Source organism: Hyla sarda, chromosome 4 (assembly GCF_029499605.1).
Source record: "Hyla sarda isolate aHylSar1 chromosome 4, aHylSar1.hap1, whole genome shotgun sequence".
Classification (NCBI taxonomy): Eukaryota; Metazoa; Chordata; class Amphibia; order Anura; family Hylidae; genus Hyla; species Hyla sarda.
Genome location: NC_079192.1, coordinates 266,614,952 through 266,641,211, shown reverse-complemented (window position 1 = coordinate 266,641,211; position 26,260 = coordinate 266,614,952). Strand labels below are relative to the sequence as shown.

The 26,260-nt window shown below is 46.6% G+C and overlaps 1 long non-coding RNA gene across 3 annotated transcripts in view; it reads left to right on the top strand.

The window, feature by feature from the left end:
* LOC130366992 (uncharacterized) overlaps positions 1–25,544 on the top strand; it is a 63,221-nt gene extending 37,677 nt beyond the window's left edge. For 2 of the 3 annotated variants that reach the window (XR_008892032.1, XR_008892033.1), the window contains 2 exons: positions 20,268–20,423; positions 24,692–25,544. This is a non-coding gene — a long non-coding RNA (uncharacterized LOC130366992). The remainder of the gene's footprint in view (positions 1–20,267; positions 20,424–24,691) is intronic. The other variant, XR_008892034.1, reaches the window with a different exon arrangement.
* Positions 25,545–26,260: the final 716 nt, after the last annotated feature.

Below are 26,260 nucleotides of genomic sequence, written 5' to 3'. Positions count from 1 at the left end.
TAAGATTGTCAATTTTAAAGAAGATTGTGGTAAATAATCTCCAGTTTTTATCATCCAAAACACTAATAAAGTGTAAGGAATTTGGGAAATAGTTGTGGGATAATCTTCAGGCCCTGGAATGAGATAGAAATACCAAGCTAAACTCTTTGCTCCTACTTCATAGGATTTTTCACAATATAAAATATTTTATACAGATGCATAGTTACTTACATACTGTAGTTTGTATGTCCATATGTCCATCAAGCTCAGCCTATTACCCTATAGTGTTAATCCAGAGAAAGAAAAAAAACATGAAGTAAAAGCCAATTTTCCCCTATTTTAGGGAGAAAAACTCCTTCCTGATGCCAAATCTGGGCCAGAATAAATCCTTGGATCAACAACAAATGAGCAACTTTCACATGTCCCTCACAGCTATATGTATCTTTGAGAGGCTGTTTAAGGATTTCATACATTGAGCAAGATGTACATAGGACAGCATTTTTAATTATGCAGCACATTTTTACTATCATATTTTAACTCCTTAAGGATGCAGGGCTTACCTGTACACCCTGTGCCCACTCCCCTTCTATGATGCGGGCTCAGGAGCTTACTCCGCGTCATAGCAGGGTGCTCCCGGCAGCTATCAGCCACTGTCCCGGCAGCTTAGTGAAGCTGATAGGGACCACCGCGGTAAAAACCATGTTGTCCCGATCAGCTGAGAGGATGGCAGGAGGGCCCTTACCTGCCTCCTTGCTGTCCGATTGATGATCTGATGCTCCAGCCAGCCCTGACAAGCTGGAGCAGCAGAGCACCGAGAACACTGATCAATGCTATACTATGGCATAGCATTAACCTCTTGGGGACAGAGGGCATATGGATACGCCCTCGCATCCCTGTACTTAAAGACGGAGGGCGTACCTGCCGGGTGGTGATCGGACCGGGATGACTGCTGATAGTATCTATCAGCAGGCATCCCGTGGCAATGCCTAAGGAGTCCTGAGACCCCCCCCCCATGTTGGCAATCGCCGCAAATCGCCGGTCAATTCAGACCAGCGATTTGCTGCGATCCGGGCCAATCTGGTCACTGGTGTGTTGCCACCTCCTCCTATCCCCTGCCATTGGTTGGTCAGGCTAACGACCAATGGCAGTTGGGGGCAGGAGGTTAGAGTTCATTTTCCCTGCTCTGCCCACCGATCGAAGTCGGGGCAGAGCGGGGGGGGGGGGGGAAGGGCGGTGAGGTGGGGAGCATGGCCGGCTTACCGGACTGACGGAGGTGGCGGAGGCGGCATCCTGGAGCAGCTGCGGCATCGACTGCAGCAGGAGGAGTGCAGCCGGAAAGTGCGGCGTGGAGAAGGCTGCAGTGAAGATCGTGGTAAGTGATCTTGACTGTGGCCTTCTAAAATCTGCAAAACTACAACTCCCAGAATGCCCACACAGCCAAAGGCTGTGTGGGCATGCTGGGAACTGTAGTTTTGCAAAATCTGGAGGGTCACAATTTGGAGACCACTGTGTAGTGGTCTCTAAACTGTGGTCCTCCAGATGTTGCAAAACTACAACTTTCAGCATGCACTGACTGTCTGGGTATGCTGGGAGTTGTAGTTTTGCAACATCTGAAGTGGCACAGTTTGGAGACCACTATACGGTGGTCTCCAAACTGTAGCCCTCCAGATGTTGCAAAAGTACAATTCCCAGCATGGCCAGACAGTCAGGGATGCAGGGCGTGTAGCTCTGCAATATCTGGCCCTTCAGATGTTGCAGAACTACAACTCCCAGCATGCCTGGCAGTCTGGGAATGCTTGGAGTTGTAGTTTTGCAACATCTGGAGGGCTACAGTTTGGAGACCACTACTTAGTGGTTCCCAAACTGTTCTTCCCCACTTGTTGCATAACTACAACTCCTAGCATGCCCAGACAGTCCAGGCATGCTGGGAGTTGTAGTTCTGCAACATCTGAAGGGCCAGATATTGCAGAACTACACGCCAGCATCCCTGACTGTCTGGGAATGCTATGAATTGTAGTTTTGCAACAGCTGTAGGCACACTGGTTGGGAAACACTGAGCTAGAGTCTGTGTCCTAACTCAGTGATTCCAGTTCCATGTGCCTCCAGCTGTTGCAAAACTAAAACTCCCAGAATTCACTGACAGACTACATGCTGGGAGTTGTAGTTTTGCAACAGCTGGGGGCACATGGGTCAGGATCACTGAGCTAGAGTCTGTTTTCTAGCTCAGTGGTTCCCCACCAGTGTGCCTACAGCTGTTGTAAAACTACAACTCCCAGCATGTACGGTCTGTCAGTGCATTCTGGGAGTTGAAGTTTTGCCACAGCTGAAGGTTTGGGGTGCCCCCCCCCCCCCCCATGTGAATGTACATGGTACATTCACATGGGTGGGTTTACAGTCGGTTTCCTTCTACAAGTTTGAGCTGCGGCAAATTTTCCGCCGCAGCTCAAACTCCCAGCGGAAAACTTACTGTGAACCCCCGCCTGTGTGAATGTACCCTAAAAACACTACACTAACAAATAATAAAAAGTAAAACACTACATATACACCCCCTTACACGCCCCCCCCCCAAATAAAAATGAAAACTGTCTCATACGGCAGTGTTTCCATGACGGAGCCTCCATCTGTTGCAAAACCACAACTCCCAGTATTGGCGGACAGCCATAGACTGTCCTGGCAGGCTGGGAGTCTTGCAACAGCTGGAGGCACCCTATTTGGGAAACACTGCTGTAGGGTTTTGGTGGAGACAAGCCTTATCCTTGTAACCGGGTCAGCCCCTACTGCAAATTCCTTTTTTAGGCTTCAAATGCGCATGTCGCCCTCTCAATTCAGAGCTCTGTCGTATTTCAAGGCAACAGTTTAGGGCCACATATGGGGCATTTCCGTACTCAGGAGAAACTGCGTTACAAATTTTGGGGGGATTTTTATCCTTTTACCCCTTATGAAAAGGTAAAGTTGGGGGCTACACAAGCATGTTAGTGTAAAAAAATAAAAATGTTTACACTAACATGCTGGTGTTGCCCCATACTTTTCATTTTCACAAGAGGTAAATGGAGAAAATGACTCCAAAATTTCTAACGCAATTTCTTCTGAGTAGGGAAATACCCCATATGTGTACGTAAAATGCTATGCGGACGAACTACATGGCTCAGGAGTGAGAGAGTGCCATGTACATTTAAGGCCTAAATTTGTGATTTGCACAGGGGTGCCTGATCATTACAGCGGTTCTGACATGAATGCAAAAAAAAACACCCACATGTGACCCCATTTTGAAACTACACCCTTCATGGAACATAACAAGGGGTATAGTGAGCTTTAACAACCCACAGGTGAAATTTTGACAAATTTTCGTTAAAGTTGGACATGAAAATAAAATAAAAAATTTTCCCTGAAATGCTGGTATTACCCCAATTTTTTCATTTTCACAAGGGGTAATAGAAAAAATGCCCCCCAAAATTTGAGAGAGAATTAGGCTGGAATTCAAGGCTATGTGTGTTTACAAAGCCCAATGTTGCTCCTTCCCTTCTGAGCCCTCTAGTGCACCCACAGAGCACTTTACATCCACATATGAGGTATTTCCTTACTTGAGAGAATTGGGGTTAAAAATTTTGTTTTCTCCTATTACTTCTTGTGAAAATGAAAAGTTTGGGGAAAATCAGCATTTTAGTGTTAAAAATCAAATTTTTCATTTTCACGTCCCACTTTAACGAAAGTTTGTCAATCACCTGTGGGGTGTTAAGGCTTACTGTACCACATGTTACGTTCCTTGAGGGGTGTAGTTTCCAGTTTTTTTTTTTGCTGTTCGGGCACCATAGGGGTTTCCTAAATGCGATCCAAAACCCAAATGTGACTCTTTCTCTTCTGAGCATTGTAGTTCGCCCGCAGAGCATTTTACGTCCTAACATGGGGTATTTCCATACTCAGAAGAGATGGGGTTACAAATTTTGGGGGGCATTTTCTCCCATTACCCTTTGTAAAAAGGGTAAATTTGGGGGGAAAAATGCACCTTAGTGAAAACATTTTTTTTTCATTTACACATCCGACTTTAACGAAAAGTCGTCAAACAACTGTGGGGTGTTAAGGCTCACTGACCAACCAAATACTCCTAAGTGTCTCAGGGCCAAACAATGAAAATTACAATTTTAGGGACAAGTCCCAAGGACTGCCCTAAACTAGAGACCACTTAACTAAATTATTAAAACTTAACTTTTATTTCAACTATTTAAATATAAATTGTGCTTTTTGGTACCATAGTGAAAACATTTTAAAAAGTCCGGTCTTCCACTCTGTGACTACAAATAGATTAATACTTCCAATGTGCTTTGTGACCAGTGTCACTGTGGGAAAATCTAGTTCTTACAGACAGTGCTACCACCACTGACTAGGAAGAACTCCCACCCAATTACAGCATTACTCTTGTGTCACTAGGATGCCGTTTTATAAAAACATTATAGCCCCTCCTGCTAACGTTTTGCCAGTGTACCCTGGCTTTTTCAAAGAAATGAGGACTAATTTCTCTGAAAAAGCCAGGGTACACTGCGAAATGTTAGCAGGAGGGGCTATAATGTTTTTATAAAACAGCATTGTAATTTTTAAGGCTCACTGGACAACTTATTACGTGCCTTGAGGGGTGTAGTTTAAAAAATGGTATGCCATGTGTTTTGTTTTTTTTGCTGTTCTGGCACCATAGGGGCTTCCTAAATGTGGCATGCCCCTCAAAAAAATTTCAGAAAAGCTCACTCTCCAAAATCCCATTGTTGCTCCTTCCCTTCTGAGCCCTCTACTGCAGCCGCCGAACATGTTAAAATCGCTGCTGAACTTTGAAGCCCTCTGATGTCTTCCAAAAGTAAAAACATGTCAACTTTATGATGCAAACATAAAGTAGACATATTGTTTATGTGAATCAATATGTAATTTATTTGGAATGTCTGTTTTCCTTACAAGCAGAACTTCAAATTTAGAAAAATGCTACACTTTCAATTTTTTCATCAAATTTGGAATTTGAAATTTACAATATTCCATCAGCGTAACACCAGTGGACTAAACAGGATGTGATGTTCTGATGTTCATGATGTCATCTTGGTACTGAACTCCAAGGCTTTTTTAATTTGTGTTACGCCAAGCGCTCCGGGTCCCCGCTCCTCCCCGGAGCGCTCGCTACACTCTCCTCACTGCAGCGCTCCGGTCAGATCCACTGACCCGGGGCGCTGCGATACCGCCTCCAGCCGGGATGCGATTCGCGATGCGGGTAGCGCCCGCTCGCGATGCGCACCCCGGCTCCCGTACCTGACTCGCTCTCCGTCAGTCCTGTCCCGGCGCGCGCGGCCCCGCTCCCTAGGGCGCGCGCGCGCCGGGTCTTTGCGATTTAAAGGGCCACTGCGCCGCTGATTGGCGCAGTGGTTCCAATTAGTGTTATCACCTGTGCACTTCCCTATATCACCTCACTTCCCCTGCACTTCCTTGCCGGATCTTGTTGCCATCGTGCCAGTGAAAGCGTTTCCTTGTATGTTCCTAGCCTGTGTTCCAGACCTCCTGCCGTTGCCCCTGACTACGATCCTTGCTGCCTGCCCCGACCTTCTGCTACGTCCGACCTTGCTTCTGTCTACTCCCTTGTACCGCGCCTATCTTCAGCAGCCAGAGAGGTTGAGCCGTTGCTAGTGGATACGACCTGGTCACTACCGCCGCAGCAAGACCATCCCGCTTTGCGGCGGGCTCTGGTGAAAACCAGTAGTGACTTAGAACCGATCCACTAGCACGGTCCACGCCAATCCCTCTCTGGCACAGAGGATCCACTACCTGCCAGCCGGCATCGTGACAGTAGATCTGGCCATGGATCCCGCTGAAGTTCCTCTGCCAGTTGTCGCTGACCTCACCACGGTGGTCGCCCAGCAGTCGCAACAGATAGCGCAACAAGGCCAACAGCTGTCTCAACTGACCGTTATGCTTCAGCAGTTACTACCACAGCTTCAGCAATCATCTCCTCCGCCAGCTCCTGCATCTCCTCCGCAGCGAGTGGCCGCTTCTGGTCTACGACTATCCTTGCCGGATAAATTTGATGGGGACTCTAAGTTTTGCCGTGGCTTTCTTTCCCAATGTTGCCTGCACCTGGAGATGATGTCGGACCAGTTTCCCACTGAAAGGTCTAAGGTGGCTTTCGTAGTCAGCCTTCTGTCTGGAAAAGCCCTGTCTTGGGCCACACCGCTCTGGGACCGCAATGACCCCGTCACTGCCTCTGTACACTCCTTCTTCTCGGAAATTCGAAGTGTCTTTGAGGAACCTGCCCGAGCCTCTTCTGCTGAGACTGCCCTGTTGAACCTGGTCCAGGGTAATTCTTCCGTTGGCGAGTATGCCGTACAATTCCGTACTCTTGCTTCAGAATTATCCTGGAATAATGAGGCCCTCTGCGCGACCTTTAAAAAAGGCCTATCCAGCAACATTAAAGATGTTCTGGCCGCACGAGAAATCCCTGCTAATCTACATGAACTCATTCACCTAGCCACTCGCATTGACATGCGTTTTTCCGAAAGGCGTCAGGAGCTCCGCCAGGATATGGACTCTGTTCGCACGAGGCGTTTCTTCTCCCCGGCTCCTCTCTCCTCTGGTCCCCTGCAATCTGTTCCTGTGCCTCCCGCCGTGGAGGCTATGCAGGTCGACCGGTCTCGCCTGACACCTCAAGAGAGGACACGACGCCGCATGGAGAATCTCTGCCTGTACTGTGCTAGTACCGAACACTTCCTGAAGGATTGTCCTATCCGTCCTCCCCGCCTGGAAAGACGTACGCTGACTCCGCACAAAGGTGAGACAGTCCTTGATGTCTACTCTGCTTCTCCACGTCTTACTGTGCCTGTGCGGATGTCTGCATCTGCCTTCTCCTTCTCTGCTGTGGCCTTCTTGGACTCCGGATCTGCAGGAAATTTTATTTTGGCCTCTCTCGTCAACAGGTTCAACATCCCGGTGACCAGTCTCGCCAGACCCCTCTACATCAATTGTGTAAACAATGAAAGATTGGACTGTACCATACGTTTCCGCACGGAGCCCCTTCTAATGCACATCGGACCTCATCACGAGAGGATTGAACTTTTGGTCCTTCCCAATTGCACTTCTGAAATTCTCCTTGGACTTCCCTGGCTTCAACTTCACTCCCCAACCCTGGATTGGTCCACTGGGGAGATCAAGAGTTGGGGGCCCTCTTGTTCCAAGGACTGCCTAAAACCGGTTCCCAGTAACCCTTGCCGTGACTCTGTGGTTCCTCCCGTAACCGGTCTCCCTAAGGCCTATATGGACTTTGCGGATGTTTTTTGCAAAAAACAAGCTGAGACTCTACCTCCTCACAGGCCTTATGATTGTCCTATCGACCTCCTCCCGGGCACTACTCCACCCCGGGGCAGAATTTATCCTCTGTCCGCCCCAGAGACTCTTGCCATGTCTGAATACGTCCAGGAAAATTTAAAAAAGGGCTTTATCCGTAAATCCTCCTCTCCTGCCGGAGCCGGATTTTTCTTTGTGTCCAAAAAAGATGGCTCTCTACGCCCTTGCATTGACTACCGCGGTCTTAATAAAATCCCGGTTAAGAACCGCTACCCCCTACCTCTCATCTCTGAACTCTTTGATCGCCTCCAAGGTGCCCACATCTTTACCAAACTGGACTTAAGAGGTGCTTATAATCTCATCCGCATCAGAGAGGGGGATGAATGGAAAACGGCATTTAACACCAGAGATGGACACTTTGAGTATCTGGTCATGCCCTTTGGCCTGTGCAACGCCCCTGCCGTCTTCCAAGACTTTGTTAATGAAATTTTTCGTGATCTTTTATACTCCTGTGTTGTTGTATATCTGGACAATATCCTGATTTTTTCTGCCAATCTAGAAGAACACCGCCAGCATGTCCGTATGGTTCTTCAGAGACTTCGTGACAATCAACTCTATGCCAAAATAGAGAAATGTCTGTTTGAATGCCAATCTCTTCCTTTCCTAGGATACTTGGTCTCTGGCCAGGGACTACAAATGGATCCAGACAAACTCTCTGCCGTCTTAGATTGGCCACGCCCCTCCGGACTCCGTGCTATCCAAAGTTTTTTGGGGTTCGCCAATTATTACAGACAATTTATTCCACATTTTTCTACCGTTGTGGCTCCTATCGTGGCTTTAACCAAAAAAAATGCCGATCCCAAGTCTTGGCCTCCTCAAGCGGAAGACGCCTTTAAACGGCTCAAGTCTGCCTTTTCTTCGGCTCCCGTGCTCTCCAGACCTGACCCATCTAAACCCTTCCTATTGGAGGTTGATGCCTCCTCTGTGGGAGCTGGAGCTGTCCTTCTACAAAAAAATTCTTCCGGGCATGCTGTTACTTGTGGTTTTTTTTCTAGGACCTTCTCTCCGGCGGAGAGAAACTACTCCATCGGGGATCGAGAGCTTCTAGCCATTAAATTAGCACTTGAGGAATGGAGGCATCTGCTGGAGGGATCAAGATTTCCAGTTATTATTTACACCGATCACAAGAACCTCTCCTACCTCCAGTCTGCCCAACGGCTGAATCCTCGCCAGGCCAGGTGGTCTCTGTTCTTTGCCCGATTTAATTTTGAAATTCACTTTCGGCCTGCCGATAAGAACATTAGGGCCGATGCTCTCTCTCGTTCCTCGGATGCTTCTGAAGTTGAACTCTCTCCGCAACACATCATTCCTCCTGACTGCCTGATTTCCACTTCTCCAGCCTCCATCAGGCAAACTCCTCCAGGAAAGACCTTTGTTTCTCCACGCCAACGCCTCGGAATCCTCAAATGGGGCCACTCTTCCCATCTCGCAGGTCATGCGGGCATCAAGAAATCTGTGCAACTCATCTCTCGCTACTATTGGTGGCCGACTCTGGAGACGGATGTTGTGGACTTTGTGCGAGCCTGCACTATCTGTGCCCGGGATAAGACTCCTCGCCAGAAGCCCGCTGGTTTTCTTCATCCTCTGCCTGTCCCCGAACAGCCTTGGTCTCTGATTGGTATGGATTTTATTACTGACTTACCCCCATCCCATGGCAACACTGTTATTTGGGTGGTCGTTGATCGATTCTCCAAAATGGCACATTTCATCCCTCTTCCTGGTCTTCCTTCAGCGCCTCAGTTGGCTAAACAATTTTTTGTACACATTTTTCGTCTTCACGGGTTGCCCACGCAGATCGTCTCGGATAGAGGCGTCCAATTCGTGTCTAAATTCTGGAGGGCTCTCTGTAAACAACTCAAGATTAAATTAAATTTTTCTTCTGCATATCATCCTCAATCCAATGGACAAGTAGAAAGAATTAACCAGGTCTTGGGTGATTATTTACGACATTTTGTTTCCTCCCGCCAGGATGACTGGGCAGATCTTCTACCATGGGCCGAATTCTCGTATAACTTCAGAGTCTCTGAATCTTCCTCCAAATCCCCATTTTTCGTGGTGTACGGCCGTCACCCTCTTCCCCCCCTCCCTACCCCCTTGCCCTCTGGTCTGCCCGCTGTGGATGAAATTTCTCGTGATCTTTCCATCATATGGAGAGAGACCCAAAATTCTCTCTTACAGGCTTCATCACGCATGAAGAAGTTCGCGGATAAGAAAAGAAGAGCTCCTCCCATTTTTTCCCCTGGAGACAAGGTATGGCTCTCCGCTAAATATGTCCGCTTCCGTGTCCCTAGCTATAAGTTGGGACCACGCTATCTTGGTCCTTTCAAAATTTTGTGCCAGATTAATCCTGTCTCTTACAAACTTCTTCTTCCTCCTTCTCTTCGTATTCCTAATGCCTTTCACGTTTCTCTTCTTAAACCACTTATCATTAACCGTTTCTCTCCCAAATCTGTTCCTCCCACTCCTGTTTCCGGCTCCTCGGACATCTTCTCCGTCAAAGAGATTCTGGCATCTAAAAAGGTCAGAGGGAAAACCTTTTTTTTAGTGGATTGGGAGGGTTGTGGTCCAGAAGAGAGATCCTGGGAACCTGAGGACAACATCCTAGACAAAAGTCTGCTCCTCAGGTTCTCAGGCTCTAAGAAGAGGGGGAGACCCAAGGGGGGGGGGGTACTGTTACGCCAAGCGCTCCGGGTCCCCGCTCCTCCCCGGAGCGCTCGCTACACTCTCCTCACTGCAGCGCTCCGGTCAGATCCACTGACCCGGGGCGCTGCGATACCGCCTCCAGCCGGGATGCGATTCGCGATGCGGGTAGCGCCCGCTCGCGATGCGCACCCCGGCTCCCGTACCTGACTCGCTCTCCGTCAGTCCTGTCCCGGCGCGCGCGGCCCCGCTCCCTAGGGCGCGCGCGCGCCGGGTCTTTGCGATTTAAAGGGCCACTGCGCCGCTGATTGGCGCAGTGGTTCCAATTAGTGTTATCACCTGTGCACTTCCCTATATCACCTCACTTCCCCTGCACTTCCTTGCCGGATCTTGTTGCCATCGCGCCAGTGAAAGCGTTTCCTTGTATGTTCCTAGCCTGTGTTCCAGACCTCCTGCCGTTGCCCCTGACTACGATCCTTGCTGCCTGCCCCGACCTTCTGCTACGTCCGACCTTGCTTCTGTCTACTCCCTTGTACCGCGCCTATCTTCAGCAGCCAGAGAGGTTGAGCCGTTGCTAGTGGATACGACCTGGTCACTACCGCCGCAGCAAGACCATCCCGCTTTGCGGCGGGCTCTGGTGAAAACCAGTAGTGACTTAGAACCGATCCACTAGCACGGTCCACGCCAATCCCTCTCTGGCACAGAGGATCCACTACCTGCCAGCCGGCATCGTGACAATTTGTATGTGTTTACAAAGAATGTATGTACCTATTTATCATTAGACTTGACAAAGGGGGCACATTCTCCCGAAACACGTTGTCCACAATAAACCAGTTTTTTATTTTAATACGGTGTCCACAGTTTGCTTTTTGATCTTCCTTAGAGGGTCCCAATGGTTTTCTTCAGCCGATGGCCGTTTTCCCATATGGATTTGTGTCGGTGCTACAAGGTGTTGAGCTCTGAGTTCAACACTAGAAGGTAAGCAGCATTATTTGTTAGCAAAATAATCACCTACTCCATCTGAGGGTAATGGCTCTATGCAGTGCCTTGGTTTTTCTTTTTACATATCTATTAAACAATGTATGCAATCCAAGGATTGCATTTAATAGTTCCCTATGGGGGCTAAAAATTAGTGTACAAAAAGAAAGAAAGTTCTTAGAAGTGAATAAACCCCTTCCCTAATAATAGTTTGAATCACCCCCTTATATAAAAAATAAGCGTAAAAATAAACAGAAATACATGTGGTATCGCCATGTGCATAAATGTCCGAACTATAAAAATATAAATGATATGGTAATTTATATATATATATATATATATATATATATATATATATATATGTGTGTGTGTGTGTGTGTGTGTGGGTGTATATAACATGTCATCACAATTCCCTTTTGTGTATTCTATCTATATTTTTTGCCATCTCCCACCCAGTGAGCTCACAGTGTGTCTTTTGTTTTGTATGGGGCGTTGTTCTAATGCTATGTGACTATGAGAATAACATTTTTGGCACAGAGAGAGAGAGAATGAGCGTCCCTACCAAAATGTAGTTGTCCTTTTTTTTTTTTATATGGATGCCTTTGGTGATTGTATGACAGCTCACAGACAAATATGAGGACGCCGGGTATATTACCATAACATTTGGGGTCTCGTCCAGGATCTCAATTGCATTTATAGGGGTGATCAATAAGGAACCCCAATATGGATGGCCAGGAATTGCATAAAGTCTACAGGTAAGGCTATTGCTTACGAATGTGTCTTCCTCCTAAGTGCTAAACCATGTTGATAGTTTCTATGTAACTCAATGGGATAAGAAAAAGTCCTTGTTTGTGATGCTGTATATGCTTGTGATAATTGTATGTCCCTGATGTTCATGTGTGTATAATGTGCTTGGTATCCATGCTTTGGTGGAAAATTAAGAAATGATTGAGCAGTTGAAGGTGCATTAGTGAAGGTATGGCATTATTAGGGAGGAGTCCCAGTGCACAATAGTCATGAATGAGAGGGTGTTGCAGTTATACCAGAACTTAAGCTGGCGGATGTTAATATCGGAACTCATGTTTGGTGGATATGAAACATATCGGGCCTTATGTTTGGTGGGTATGAAGGGAATTACTGCTGCCACTAGATGTCTCCCTACTTGTACAGAGCACAGGGGGGGGGGGATGCTGAAGGGGGGGGGGTATGTGCAGCCTTAGCCAATCATAGCTCATCTCACACACTGAACTGCTCTGGACTGTGTGTAGCAGAGTAAGGGCAGAAGTTCTCCCCTGTATTCCTTCAGATGATGTCACACCGGCTGGGGGTCACCCTGGTCAGAAAATACAGAGCAATATCTAGGTAGAAAGCTTAAAAATTTAAGGCAGGAGGTGGTTTATCATGATGGGGGCAGTGAACTGGGAGGATTATAAAATTTTACAAGATCATGAGAGGTACTCTTTAAGTCCTTGAAGGGTCTGGAGACCATAGAAGTTGAATGGATTCCTACCCATTCCTATTTCCATATCTTTATAATTTCAAGATAATTGTTTGATCCATGCAGTAGAGTTATGAGTCAGTGGCATTCAGAGTTTGTACATACCCTGTTTCCCCGAAAATAAGACATACCCATAAAATAAGTCATAGCAGAATTTCTAAGCATTGGCGTAATATACCCTGAAAATAAGACATAGTGGTAGGTGTGGCTAAGCAGTCCGATGCGGAACGGTAAAGAAGACGGACAGCCCTTCTAATCTGCCCCATTGTGACAGCTGCTATTTTGGAGGTGACTGGAGAGGTGCCGCCAGCCCCATCAACAAGGTCAGCTCCCACTGTCAGGCCCCGGTCCTTCTGTTCGTGCTGCCAGCAGTGGCATAGAGGAAGAGAGGAAGATAGAAAGTGAAAGTAAAAGTCTCCTCAGTGGAACAGAAAGTTCTGCTTTGTGGGTTCTCAGGGGGAAGAATAAAGCTGTGGCTGCCATTTTACTCTCACCCCACACATACACCAGCGGATAGGGGAAAAGTTTCACCAAGCAGTCTGCTACTGGGCCAAGAGAGATCATTGAATTGAATGTAGATTGTTGTATTGTTGTACCATACTGAATAAAAATAAGACATCCCCTGAAAATAAGCCAAAGTGTGTCTTATTGAGGAAAAATAAATATAAGACAATGTCTTGTTTCCGGGGAAAAACGTTAGTTGCAGTACAAATAGTTTTATATGTGTTACAGTTAATACAGTATTATGCATGCACATCCCCATTAAAAGTAACATTTTATACACATCTAGAGAGAGGGAGGAAGGCGCCTCATGTGCGGAATCAGTAGATCTTGTAGGTGGGGGTAGGGGACGGTAATTCCCAAGCCGCTTACCAAAGTTGGTTGTGCGCCCACACACAACAAGGTAAAGAGCAGAAGAGATATAGAAGAAGGTCCACTGCAGCCCTCCTGGGTAAGAGTAAAATCAAAACCGAATGACCAGGGAATCAGGAGTTTGTCTGGCACAGAGAGGAACCATCAGGCAGCCAAGTAAAATCAATGGATTTATTAGATGCAACGCGTTTCGCTGCGCATGCGCAGCTTCATCAGGCACATGTACTCCTCATTATTTGCTGGTCTTTGTTGAGCTTTGCTTTATGATCAGATACTTTTTTCTTGGTAAATTGAGGCTTACAATAAGTCATGTGAGACATGCACCACAGTGAACTGGAGCAGGAATGTAATTTTTATCGGTAGCATTTTGGGATACATATGACTTTTTGATATATATTTAATCTGTGTTTTTTGGCATGTAAGGTGACAAGAACATGGTCATTCTGGCATTAGATTTTTTTTCTTTGTTTATGGTGTGCAGGATAATTACATTATACAACTGCTCAAAAAATAAATAAAGGGAACACTAAGATAACACATCCTAGATCTGAATGAATGAACTAATCGTATGAAATACTTTTGTCTTTACATAGTTGAATGTGCTGACAACAAAAGCACACACAAATTATCAATGGAAATCAAATGTATCAACCCATGGAGGTCTGGATATGGAGTCACACTCAAAATCAAAGTGGAAAACCACACTACAGGCTGATCCAACTGTCACGATTCGGCTTACGGGTTGTGGATCCGCTGTGTCAGCGAGGGATTGGCGTGGACCGTGCTAGTGGACCGGTTCTAAGAGGCTACTGGTTTTCACCAGAGCCCGCCGCAAAGCGGGATGGTCTTGCTGCGGCAGTAGCAACCAGGTCGTATCCACTAGCAACGGCTCAACCTCGCTGACTGCTGAGAAGGCGTGGGACAGAAGGACTAGGCAGAGGCAAGGTCAGACGTAGCAGAAGGTCGGGGGCAGGCGGCAAGGTTCGTAGTCAGGATGGGTAGCAGAAGATCAGGTACACAGGCTTTGGACACACTAAACGCTTTCACTGGCACAAGGCAACAAGATCCGGCAAGGGAGTGCAAGGGAGGAGATCAGATATAGCCAGGGAGCAGGTGGAAGCCAATTAAGCTAATTGGGCCAGGCACCAATCATTGGTGCACTGGCCCTTTAAGTCTCAGAGAGCTGGCGCGCGCGCGCCCTAGAGAGCGGAGCCGCGCGCGCCAGCACATGACAGCAGGGGACCGGGACGGGTAAGTGACCTGGGATGCGATTCGCGAGCGGGCGCGTCCCGCTGTGCGAATCGCATCCCCGACGGCCATGACAGTGCAGCGCTCCCGGTCAGCGGGACTGACCGGGGCGCTGCAGGGAGAGAGACGCCGTGAGCGCTCCGGGGAGGAGCGGGGACCCGGAGCGCTAGGCGTAACAGTACCCCCCCCCCTTAGGTCTCCCATTTTTTTTGTCCGGTAACTGCCCCCCCTGGGATGAGGACACCGGGAAAGAATGGAGGGTTTCCTCAACGGCAGGCAGTACAGCAGGAGTTGGAATGGGGAGGGAGGGCAGAGGGTGAAGCTTGGCACGGGGCAGGGTGACACAAGGACGGGAGCCATGAGGAGACACAGAGGCTTGCCTGACGGGACTGGGAGGGAGGGAGAGGCACTTCCGATGGCAAGCAGAGTCCCAGTTCTTGATCTCCCCGGTGGTCCAATCAAGGGTGGGAGAATGAAGCCGGAGCCATGGCAGACCGAGGAGGACCTCAGAGGTACAGTTGGGGAGAACGAAGAGCTCAATCCTTTCGTGGTGGGGTCCAATACACATCAGGAGGGGTTCTGTGCGGTAACGCACGGTGCAATCCAGTCTGGCTCCATTGACCGCGGAAATGTAGAGCGGCTTGACGAGACGGGTCACCGGGATGCGGAATTTGTTCACAAACGACTCCAAAATAAAATTCCCAGAGGCACCAGAGTCCAAGCAGGCCACGGCTGAGAGGGAGGAGTTGGCTGAAGGAGAAATCCGCACGGGAACCGTGAGACGTGGAGGAGCAGACTTGGAACCAAGAGACGCCACACCCACGTGAGCTGGGTGCGTGCGTGCGTTTCCCAGGCGTGGAGGACGGATAGGGCAATCCACCAAGAAATGCTCGGTACTGGCACAGTAAAGACAGAGATTTTCTTCCCTACGGCGATTCCTCTCTTCCTGGGTCAGGCGAGACTTATCCACTTGCATGGCCTCCTCGGCGGGAGGCCCAGGCGTAGATTGCAACGGATACTGTGGAAGAGGTGCCCAGAGATCTAAGTCTTTTTCCTGGCGGAGCTCTTGGTGTCGCTCAGAAAAACGCATGTCAATGCGGGTAGCTAGATGGATGAGTTCTTGCAGATTGGCAGGAATCTCTCGTGCGGCCAGCACATCCTTGATGCGACTGGATAGGCCTTTTTTAAAGGTCGCGCAGAGAGCCTCGTTATTCCATGATAACTCGGAAGCAAGAGTACGAAATTGGATGGCGTACTCGCCCACTGAAGAATTACCCTGGACCAGGTTCAACAGGGCAGTCTCGGCAGAAGAAGCTCGGGCTGGCTCCTCGAAGACACTCCGGAGTTCAGTGAAGAAGGCCTGGACTGTGGCTGTGGCAGGATCATTGCGGTCCCAGAGCGGTGTGGCCCAAGACAAGGCCTTTCCTGAAAGAAGGCTTACTACGAACGCCACCTTAGACCGTTCTGAAGGAAACAAGTCCGACAACATCTCCATATGCAGGGAACACTGAGACAAAAATCCACGGCAGAGTTTAGAGTCCCCATCAAATTTGTCCGGCAGGGACAAGCGGAGGTTAGGAGCGGCCACTCGCTGCGGAGGAGGTGCAGGAGCTGGCGGAGGAGATGGCTGCTGCTGTAGCAGAGGCAGAAGTTGCTGTAACATGGCGGTCAACTGCGACAGCTGCTGTCCTTGTTGGGCAATCTGCTGCGATTGCTGAGCGACCACCGTGGGAAGATCAGCGAGACTTGGCAGCGGCACCTCAGCGGGATCCATGGCCGGATCTACTGTCACGATTCGGCTTACGGGTTGTGGATCCGCTGTGTCAGCGAGGGATTGGCGTGGACCGTGCTAGTGGACCGGTTCTAAGAGGCTACTGGTTTTCACCAGAGCCCGCCGCAAAGCGGGATGGTCTTGCTGCGGCAGTAGCAACCAGGTCGTATCCACTAGCAACGGCTCAACCTCGCTGACTGCTGAGAAGGCGTGGGACAGAAGGACTAGGCAGAGGCAAGGTCAGACGTAGCAGAAGGTCGGGGGCAGGCGGCAAGGTTCGTAGTCAGGATGGGTAGCAGAAGATCAGGTACACAGGCTTTGGACACACTAAACGCTTTCACTGGCACAAGGCAACAAGATCCGGCAAGGGAGTGCAAGGGAGGAGATCAGATATAGCCAGGGAGCAGGTGGAAGCCAATTAAGCTAATTGGGCCAGGCACCAATCATTGGTGCACTGGCCCTTTAAGTCTCAGAGAGCTGGCGCGCGCGCGCCCTAGAGAGCGGAGCCGCGCGCGCCAGCACATGACAGCAGGGGACCGGGACGGGTAAGTGACCTGGGATGCGATTCGCGAGCGGGCGCGTCCCGCTGTGCGAATCGCATCCCCGACGGCCATGACAGTGCAGCGCTCCCGGTCAGCGGGACTGACCGGGGCGCTGCAGGGAGAGAGACGCCGTGAGCGCTCCGGGGAGGAGCGGGGACCCGGAGCGCTAGGCGTAACACCAACTTTGATGTAAGGTCCTTAAAACAAGTCAAAATGAGGCTCAGTAGTGTGTGTGGCCTCCACGTGCCCGTATGACCTCCATACAATGCCTGGGCATGTTCCTGATGAGGTGGTGGATGGTCTCCTGAGGGATGTCCTCCCAGACCTGGACTAAAGCATCCACCAACTCCTGGACAGTCTGTGTTGCGACATGGCGTTGCTGGAAGGAGTGAGACACCAGTCCATAGCATCAATGCCTTCCTCTTACAGGAACTGCTGAAACACTCCAGTCACATGAGGTCTAGCATTGTCTTGCGTAAGGAGGAACCCAGGGCCAACCGCACCAGCATATGGTCTCCCAAGGGATCTGAGGATCTCATCTTGGTACCTAATTGCAGTCAGGCCACCTCTGGCAAGCATATGGAGGGCTGTGTGGCCCCCGAAGAAATGCCACCCCACACCATTACTGACCCACCACCAAACCGGTCATGCTGGAGGATGTTGCAGGCAGCAGAACGTTCTCCACGGCGTCTCCAGGCTCTGTCATGTGTCACATGTGCTCAATGTGAACCTGCTTTCATCTGGAAAAAGCACAGGGTGCCAGTGGCAAATTTGCCAATCTTTGTGTTCTCTGGCAAATGCCAAATGTCCTGCACGGTGTTGGGCTGTAAGCACAACTCCCACCTGTGGATGTTGGGCCCTCATACCACCCTCATGGAGTCTGTTTCTGACCGTTTAAGTGGACACATGCACATTTGTGGCCTGCTGGAGGTCATTTTGCAGGGCTCTAGCAGTGCTCCTCCTGCTCCTCTTTGCACAAAGGCCGAGGGAGTGGTCCTGCTGCCGGGTTTTTGCCTTCCTACGGCTTCCTTCACGTCTCCTGATGTACTGACCTGTCTCCTGGTAGTGCCTCCATGCTCTGGACACTATGCTGACAGACCCAGCAAATCTTCTTGCAACAGCTCGCATTGATGTGCCATCCTGGATGAGCTGCACTAGCTGAGCCACTTGTGTGGGTTGCAGACTCCGTCTCATGCTACCACTAGAGAGAAAGGAGGTATGAGAAGTGCTTGTCCTTACAGCTAGATCTCCATGTCAGTGATGCTGTCTGTTGTTACCTATTAGGTCAGAAAGAGGCTAAGTTTCCACTTGTTTTTTTTTTTTCTGACATTTTTTGGAAAATTGCCACTGCATTTTTTGAGCCAAAGCCAGAAGTGGATCCATAAGTGAGGAGAAGTGTAAGTCGTTCCTTTCTATGTCCTATTCCTTTTGAATACATTTCTGGCTTTGGCTCAAAAGCTGCAGTGGCAGTATTCCAAAAACTGCCAGAAAAAAAACCAAGTGGAAACTTAGCCTGAAGTAGGTTTCACTACTTATTGAGCATTGAACAGTAAGTATGTGTACTTTACTTGCCATGCAGTGGATTACATTGTAGAATTGAATGCACAATCTGCTAGCAGATCATCCACTATAAATAATGTGTCATCTTTATTGTTTATGGATGTCAGTCACCACTGTCCTCCCCGTGAGTAACTGCATAAACACAAGCCTTGGGCTACGATGAATATGTTTTATTGTGAGAAAAAACTCCTTTCTCATGTAAATATACATAAAGGTGTGCCTACGTGTTAAATAAATTTGAGATAGAAAGTCAAAATATTTAAAGCATAGGACTAAACCTGTGAAAATAGAGGACAACAAAGGTGATGCAGCAAATCCCTCCCTGGGCCCTTGGAGCATCACTGAACTTAGCCCCAATAGAAACAAAACATCTCTAAGCTTTTGTTAAATTTCTGTGAATGTTAGCTAAACCTTTTTGATCAAAAACACAGATGCATGTAATGAGAGACACCAGGAGTAGTACAGTATGTCTAACTGTTTACTCTTTTAGGATAGGGTCACACGTAACGGATCCGCAGCTTATTTTACACTGCAGATCCGCCAGTGACCCAACCCATAGTGTGCCTCCAGCTGTGACTTGCAGGCCCCTATGTGGCTGCTAGGAGTTCTGGATTGCTGCAGGCCAGGGGATGGGGCGTGGCAGGGTGGGGGTGGCAACAGCTGGAGGCACGCCCCCTGGCTTGCTCAAAGTAGCAATCCGCCACTCCTAGCAGCCACACAGGGGCCTGCGAGGCGCCGCGTGCATGCACAGTATATTCAGACATCACAGCTTATACTGTATTTCTGGGGGTTTACTGCCGCCAGTGTTAAGCACATCCTGAAAATTACCTCGGCCAAACTGCACGGACGGCTCCTCCTCCTAGCTGCAGGCTCTGGACTTGTCCTCTGCACTGTCTCAGGTGGCAACATTGTCTGGTGCACCCAGTAGGGGTAACACAGGAGCTGTCTCTTTAAGAGTCCGTGCGTGCCCCTGATTCTGCATCCCCCTCCAATCCCTGACTGGCATCACCTATGTAAGGGAGCATCACCCTACTTTCAGTGTCTAAGCAACATTGTAGCTTTTCTACTCACGAAGGTTCTGCTGTTATTTTTATCTACTGTGTTCCTGTGATCCTGACCATTGCCTGTTTCATGAGGCTACCTAGCTTTATCCTTCAGTACCTGCCTGTCTCTCCTGGATATGACTTGGTTTGTTACCCACGCCTCTGCCTTCTAGCAAGCTCCTTAAACCTAGCTGCATCTGTGCTATCCTGCTCTGCTGTTCTTACAGCATCAGCTCTGCTATACCACCAAGTCAGTATTGCCTTACCTGACTCTTGCGATTATCCCATCTAGTGACAGCTCGCCCCACCTGCCTGTATTCCCCATGCTTGACCAGCTGCCACTTAACTGAGACCATTCTTGTGGTAGCAACATGGTGTCTCCCCTGCAGCTAAGACCAGCTTCCGCATTATGGAACCTGATAAAGGGTGAAAACCAGGGCATCGCTTAGATTTCGCTCCCAAGATTTGCACAAAGTCAAACCAATGTTTGCACATGCTACATACTACACCTCCATCCAAGCCAGCTTTTTTGCAACGTATTTTAAATTTTCCTTTTCTTTGTTATTTATACTATTAAATGGCTAACTGAACAGATGAGGACAAACAGCAAATGTCCATTGAAGCCAGCAGAACAGGGACATAACGTATTATTTTATGATGAGGACTATACTAGAGCATATTTAACAAAAATGTACTTTCTGGTCTGCCTTTAGTTGTGCTATTCACTGGGTCCCTTGATTTGCTCCTAGTAAAGTTTACGTCTCTTACAGGGCTGTGGTCACACATGACCTACTGCCATGGTAGCGGATGAGTGGAGATAGATGCAGATAGATATAGCCTGCATGTGTCTGTGGGGAAGTGATAAGGCAGTGCTGCCTGTTGCAGGGCTTTCTAAATAATATACACCTGATCCAATGCTGCAGCAGGTAGGTGGCATGCACATATGTTTTGGACAAATCTATGTTGTGTGATTGAAGTAATAAGTGGTATTATTATGTAGATGCCTAGAACTTAAATACCCGCTGTTATATTTTATATGGAGTAATAAAGTACCCTTTAAGATTTCCCCTCCCCCAATCGGATGTGTCACCTTCTTCAGATTGCCATATTGTTCCATACTGCAGTTTGACTGGTGGATTCCCATCTCAGTATGTGTACGTCCCATAAAGGGGTACTGCAGAGGGAAAAAAAAATCAAATTAACCGGTGCCAGAAATGTATGCAGATTTGTAATTTAGGCTGTGTCATTCAGCCACTATATGGTCTCCTCATTCTGCCGCCAACTCTAGGCTGTGTCATTCAGCCACTATATGGTCTGCTCTTGCTGCCGCCAACTCCAGGCTGTGTCATTCAGCCACTATATGGTCTCCTCATGCTTCTGCCAACTACAGGATGTATCATTCAGCCACTATATGGTCTCCTCATGCTGCCACCACCTCCAGGTTGTGTCACTGTACCGCTATGTGGTCTCCTCATGCTCCTCATCAAATTAACTGGTACCAGAAATTTATGCAAATTTGTAATTTAAGCTGTGTCATTCAGCCACTATATGGTCTCCTCATTCTGCCGCCAACTCTAGGCTGTGTCATTCAGCCACTATATGGTCTGCCCTTGCTGCTGCCAACTACAGGCTGTGTCATTCAGCCACAATATGGTCTCCTCATGCTGCCACCAACTCCAGGTTGTGTCACTTTACCGCTATGTGGTCTCCTCATGCTACTGGCACATTAAATAATACTTTTTAGGTTCATTTATTTGAAATCTTCAATTTTAATGTTAAAAAATATCTTTAATCTTTTCAATTGTGAGGCCTTTGGTCTCATCAGGCTGTTGCTACCTCCAGGCTTGGTCATTCAGCCACTATATATGGTCTCCTCATGCTGCCGCCACCTCCATGCTGTGTCATTCAGGCACTTAATGGTCTCCTCATGTTGCCGCCACCCCCACGCTGTGTCATTCAGCCACTATATGGTCTCCTCATACTGATGCCACCTCCAGGCTGTGTCATTGTGCTGCTCTGCGAGCGTGATTCTAATAGCCATGCCTCTAATCTGCATGTCATACTGAATAACAGTATTATTTCACTAACCCAGCACACGCCCTATGTGTGTTTTAGCAAGGCAAAGCATTCCACACCCCTATTGAGGCTCTCTGTAGGACAGAAATAGATGTTTTTAATACAGATTCACCACAAATAAATTCAGACAGAACAACATTTTTTGGGGAAAATTCGGAAAATCTTCCAAATTATCTGAATCAAAATCTATGGCGAAACTAGAAAAAAAAATTGTTCGGCAAAATTGAAAAAGTAACCACCATTTTGTAAATTTTGGGGGCTTCCGATTCTACGCAGTGCACGTTTCAGTACAAATGAAACCTTATTTTTATTCTGTAGGTCCATACAGTTACAAGGATACCTAATTTCTATGGGTTGTTTTTTATTTTATTATAACCACCTGCACCAAAATTAGTATGTTTAACCTCTTAAGGACCATGGACGTGTATATACGTCCAATGGCCCTTAACCGGGTATGACGCGGGCTCCTGACTCGAGCCCGCGTCATACCGCCCGGCCCCCAGCTGATTCCTGGTGGTCCAGTGGGGTGGAACGCCCCCCCCACAGCGCGATCATGGGGGAGTGATCCACTGCTGATGTAGCCTGAGGGCTTACCTCTCCTTCCATGGTGGCTCCAGCTCTCTGAATGATACAGCCTGGCAGGGCCAGGCTTTATCAATCGAGCGTAGAGCACTCGGATCACTATGGTTCTATACAACCATAATGATATGCATGAGGAATCTAATGATTCCTCCTAAAAGTCCCCTAAGGGGACTAAAAGTGTAATAAAAAATGGTTAAAAAAAGTTTAACACACACACATTAACCCCTTCCTTAAAAGTTTAAAGCACCCCCCCTTTTCCCAAATTCCATATAAATAATATATAAACATAATAAAAATAAACATATGTGGTATCGCCGCGTGCATAAATGTCCGAACTATAAAAATATATAATTAATTAAACTGCACAGTCAATGGCGTACGCGCAAAAAAATTCCAAAGTCCAAAATAGCGTATTTTTGGTCACTTTTTATATCATGAAAAAATGAATAAAAGCGATCAAAAAATCCAATCAATACAAAAATGGTACCGATAAAAACTTCAGATCAAGTCGCAAAAGATTAGCCCTCGTACCGCCCCATATGCAGAAAAATAAAAAAGTTATTGGGGTCAGAAGATGACAATTTTAAACGTATACATTTTCCTGCATGTAGTTATGATTTTTTCCAGAAGTACGACAAAATCAAACCTATATAAGTAGGGTATCATTTTAACTGTATGGACCTACAGAATAAAGAGAAAGTGTCATTTTTACTGAAAAATTTACTGCGTAGAAACAGAAGCCCCCAAAAGTTACAAAATGGAATTTTTTCTTCAATTTCATCGCACAATGATTTTTTTCCCGTTTCGCCATAGTTTTTGGGGTAAAATGACTGATGTCCCTGCAAAGTAGAATTGGTGGCACAAAAAATAAGCCATCATATGGATTTTTAGGTGCAAAATTTAAGTGGTTATGATTTTTAAAATGTGAGGAGGAAAAAATGAAAGTGCAAAAACGGAAAAACTCGTCCTTAAGGGGTTAAAATTGTCCACTTCTGACCCCTATAACTTTTTTATTTATTTTTTATACATGGATGTACGAGGGCTCATTTTTTGCGCCATGATTTTTATTTTCATGGCACCTTTTGATCGCGTTTTATAAAACTTTTTTCTAGAATATGAAGTGACCAAAAATGCACATTTCTTTACTTTGGAATTTTTTACGCTTGTGCCTTTGACCATGCGGTTTAATTAACATAATATTTTAATAGTTCTGACATTTACGCAAACGGCAATACCACAAATGTTTAGGTTTCATTTTTTTGAACATTTTTTTATTTAAAAAATGGGAAAAGGGTGGTGATTTAAACTTTTATTAGGGAAGGGATTAATGCATGCTATCTTTAAATTGCATACACTGATTAATGCTTCTTTATAAGAGATTAGTGATCAGTATTATCGGTGCTCCATTGCTTGAGCCTGGCAAAGCTGAATGCAAGACTGGAGCACAGATCAGAATGCTGGGAGGAAGGTAAGACTACCCCACCCCCATCCACTCAGCTGATTGGAATGCCACGGTTTTGCTGCGGCAGTCGCAATCAGCCCACTGAGCTAGCTGGGAACGGGAACGGAATTAACCGCTTTTAGATGCCGCAATCAACTTTGATTGTGGCATCTAAAGGGTTAATGCCAGACATCAGCCCGATCAGCGATGTCTGGCATTAGCTGTGGGTCTTTGTTGCTGATAGCAATCAGGACCCACTGGATATGATGCATGCTCACCTGCTAAGCACGCGTCATACAGCGGGAGCCTGCAGTGGACGTACATATACATCCATTTGCGGGAAAGGGTTAAACCTTCTAGAAACCTATAAGCTACTGCATGCTCCAGAGGAAGCTGTGTAGTTTTTTTCAGTTTGACCACAGTGATCTCTACTGCCACCTCTGCTCATGTCAGGAACTGTCCAGAGCATGAGAAAATCTACATAGCAAACATCTCCTGTTCTGGACAGTTCCTGATACAAGCACAGGTGGCAGCATAGAGCGCTGTGGTCAGATTGGAACTTCACAAAATTTTCTGGAACATACAGCAGCTGATAAGTACTGGAAGGATTAGGAATGTTAAATAGAAGTAATTCACAAATCTGTTTAACTTTCTGGTACCAGTGTATCTGAAAATTATTTTTACTCCAGAGTACCCCTTTAAGTGGACATAATCATGTGCTGTTGGTAACCTTTTGCTATGAATACCAAACTTTTGAGATTACCAAGGTTTCTTCATCAGATGTAGTTTACCACAATACGGCCGCGACTCCACCAACTTTTTACTTAAAAAAAAATGCTACAGAAAAGCCGCTCCACATTTTGTACTCCCAAGATGCAGTTTTTGTGGCATTTTTCTAAATTAGTGAGTTTTAGTATAGACATTTTCCTTTGCTGATTTAACCCTTGCATTTTTTTCATCATGCCATTAATTCATTCATGTAACTCATGTGACTCAAGAATTTCTATTGAAAAATTGACAGAGGGGGTGCCAGAATAAAATGCTCACTTGAAATTCACATTGCATGTTCTTCTTACCATTTTTTTCTTCCCACAGATGTATTGGAGGAAAAAAAGGCAAAGTTTCCGGAAAATAAATGCTGTATCCTCAACATGCTGCAAATTTGAAAAACTAGTCCCGAGACTATATAAAATGTATTTTCATATTGACTTCCAGCTAATATCTGGATGCAGTGTTTTTGGCCCAACAACAAATATGGCGCATAATTCCCCCCATACTACAAGCCTAGATTTTATGTTACAAAATAAAGTGATCAGCTTTAATCCATGGCTTCAAGCCAACCTTCACTTCATTGAAAATATTTTATAAACATTGAAAAAAACCTCTTCATCACCGAAACTAAAATGTTAAAGTGATGCGGATCAGCTGCCATCGATAACTATAACTGCCACAACTACTAACAAAGGAACTTATCATTTGCTTCCCCCATCTCCTTTGCTCAGAAGCTATATAAGACAGGCACAATGTCCTGACAGTGCAAAGCATAATTAAAGTCTCTTGCAGCTTTGACAGTAGGTTACCATAAATGTTTCTGAATCAAGGTGAGAAGAGACGCCTACTTCACAGATGAAAATGGAAAAGTCAAGAAATTCAGCTTCTCATTTTCCTCTCATAAAAGTGAATAATGCTTGGTGTCAAGAGCTAAAGGCAGCCAGATCATTTCCTTCCAGCTCTCTGACAGAGGCACTTCATATATTCAACTCAGAAATTCATGTATAATTTGGGGTTATTTGTTTAAAATGAGCATCGGTAATCCATCTCAATCACATTGTTAATCTAGTAATGAGAAACTTAGTTAATCAAGTCCATATAACAAGGTGAGAGAAATGGAAGCAGTCATGCACCTTTATCATATTAATAACCATTATTATACTCAGTCCTTGCCAGAAATGCACACATTCAAATAAATAAATTAATGCAATAAAGTGAAACCTAGATTGTTATTGTCAGGAGAAAAGATGTCCAATTAAAAGCAGACTCCATAATAATAATAATTCTTTTTTTATATAGTACACACAGATTCCACAGCGTTGTACACTCAGAATGGTCCCTGTTCCATGTTTTGGAGTGTGCGAGGAAAACTGCAAACATAGGAAGAACATACAAAGTCCTTAGAGATGTTGTCCTTGGTGAGATTTGAACTTAGGACCCAAGCGCTGCAACAGTGCTAAACAGTGAGCCACCGTGCTGCCATTGACATGTTTAAAATGTAATATAGAATGCTTATGCTGTGTTCACACATTGCAGTAATCACAAAAAAATTTAGCATTTTACTGCAATTATGTTAATGATGTAAATCACAGCAAAATGCTAATTTTTTTTAAATAACAATGATGGTTGTTAATGATTAAGAAGTAAATGACCTTGGGCATGGCCCAGTGAGTTTTTCTAGTATGCCTTGCACTCATTTCAAGAATGCTAGCCAAACCTAAGGGATGAGAGGTGAGTATAAGGCTATGTTAACACGGTGGAATGTCCACACGCCACTAGGGCCACTCAGAAATGTTCTGACTCAAAGACGGCAATGCATTTCCTTGCAGAATATGAAAAAACATTAAAACAGGTTCAACATTTTGTGGATATGGGAATTAGCATTTCCACAGC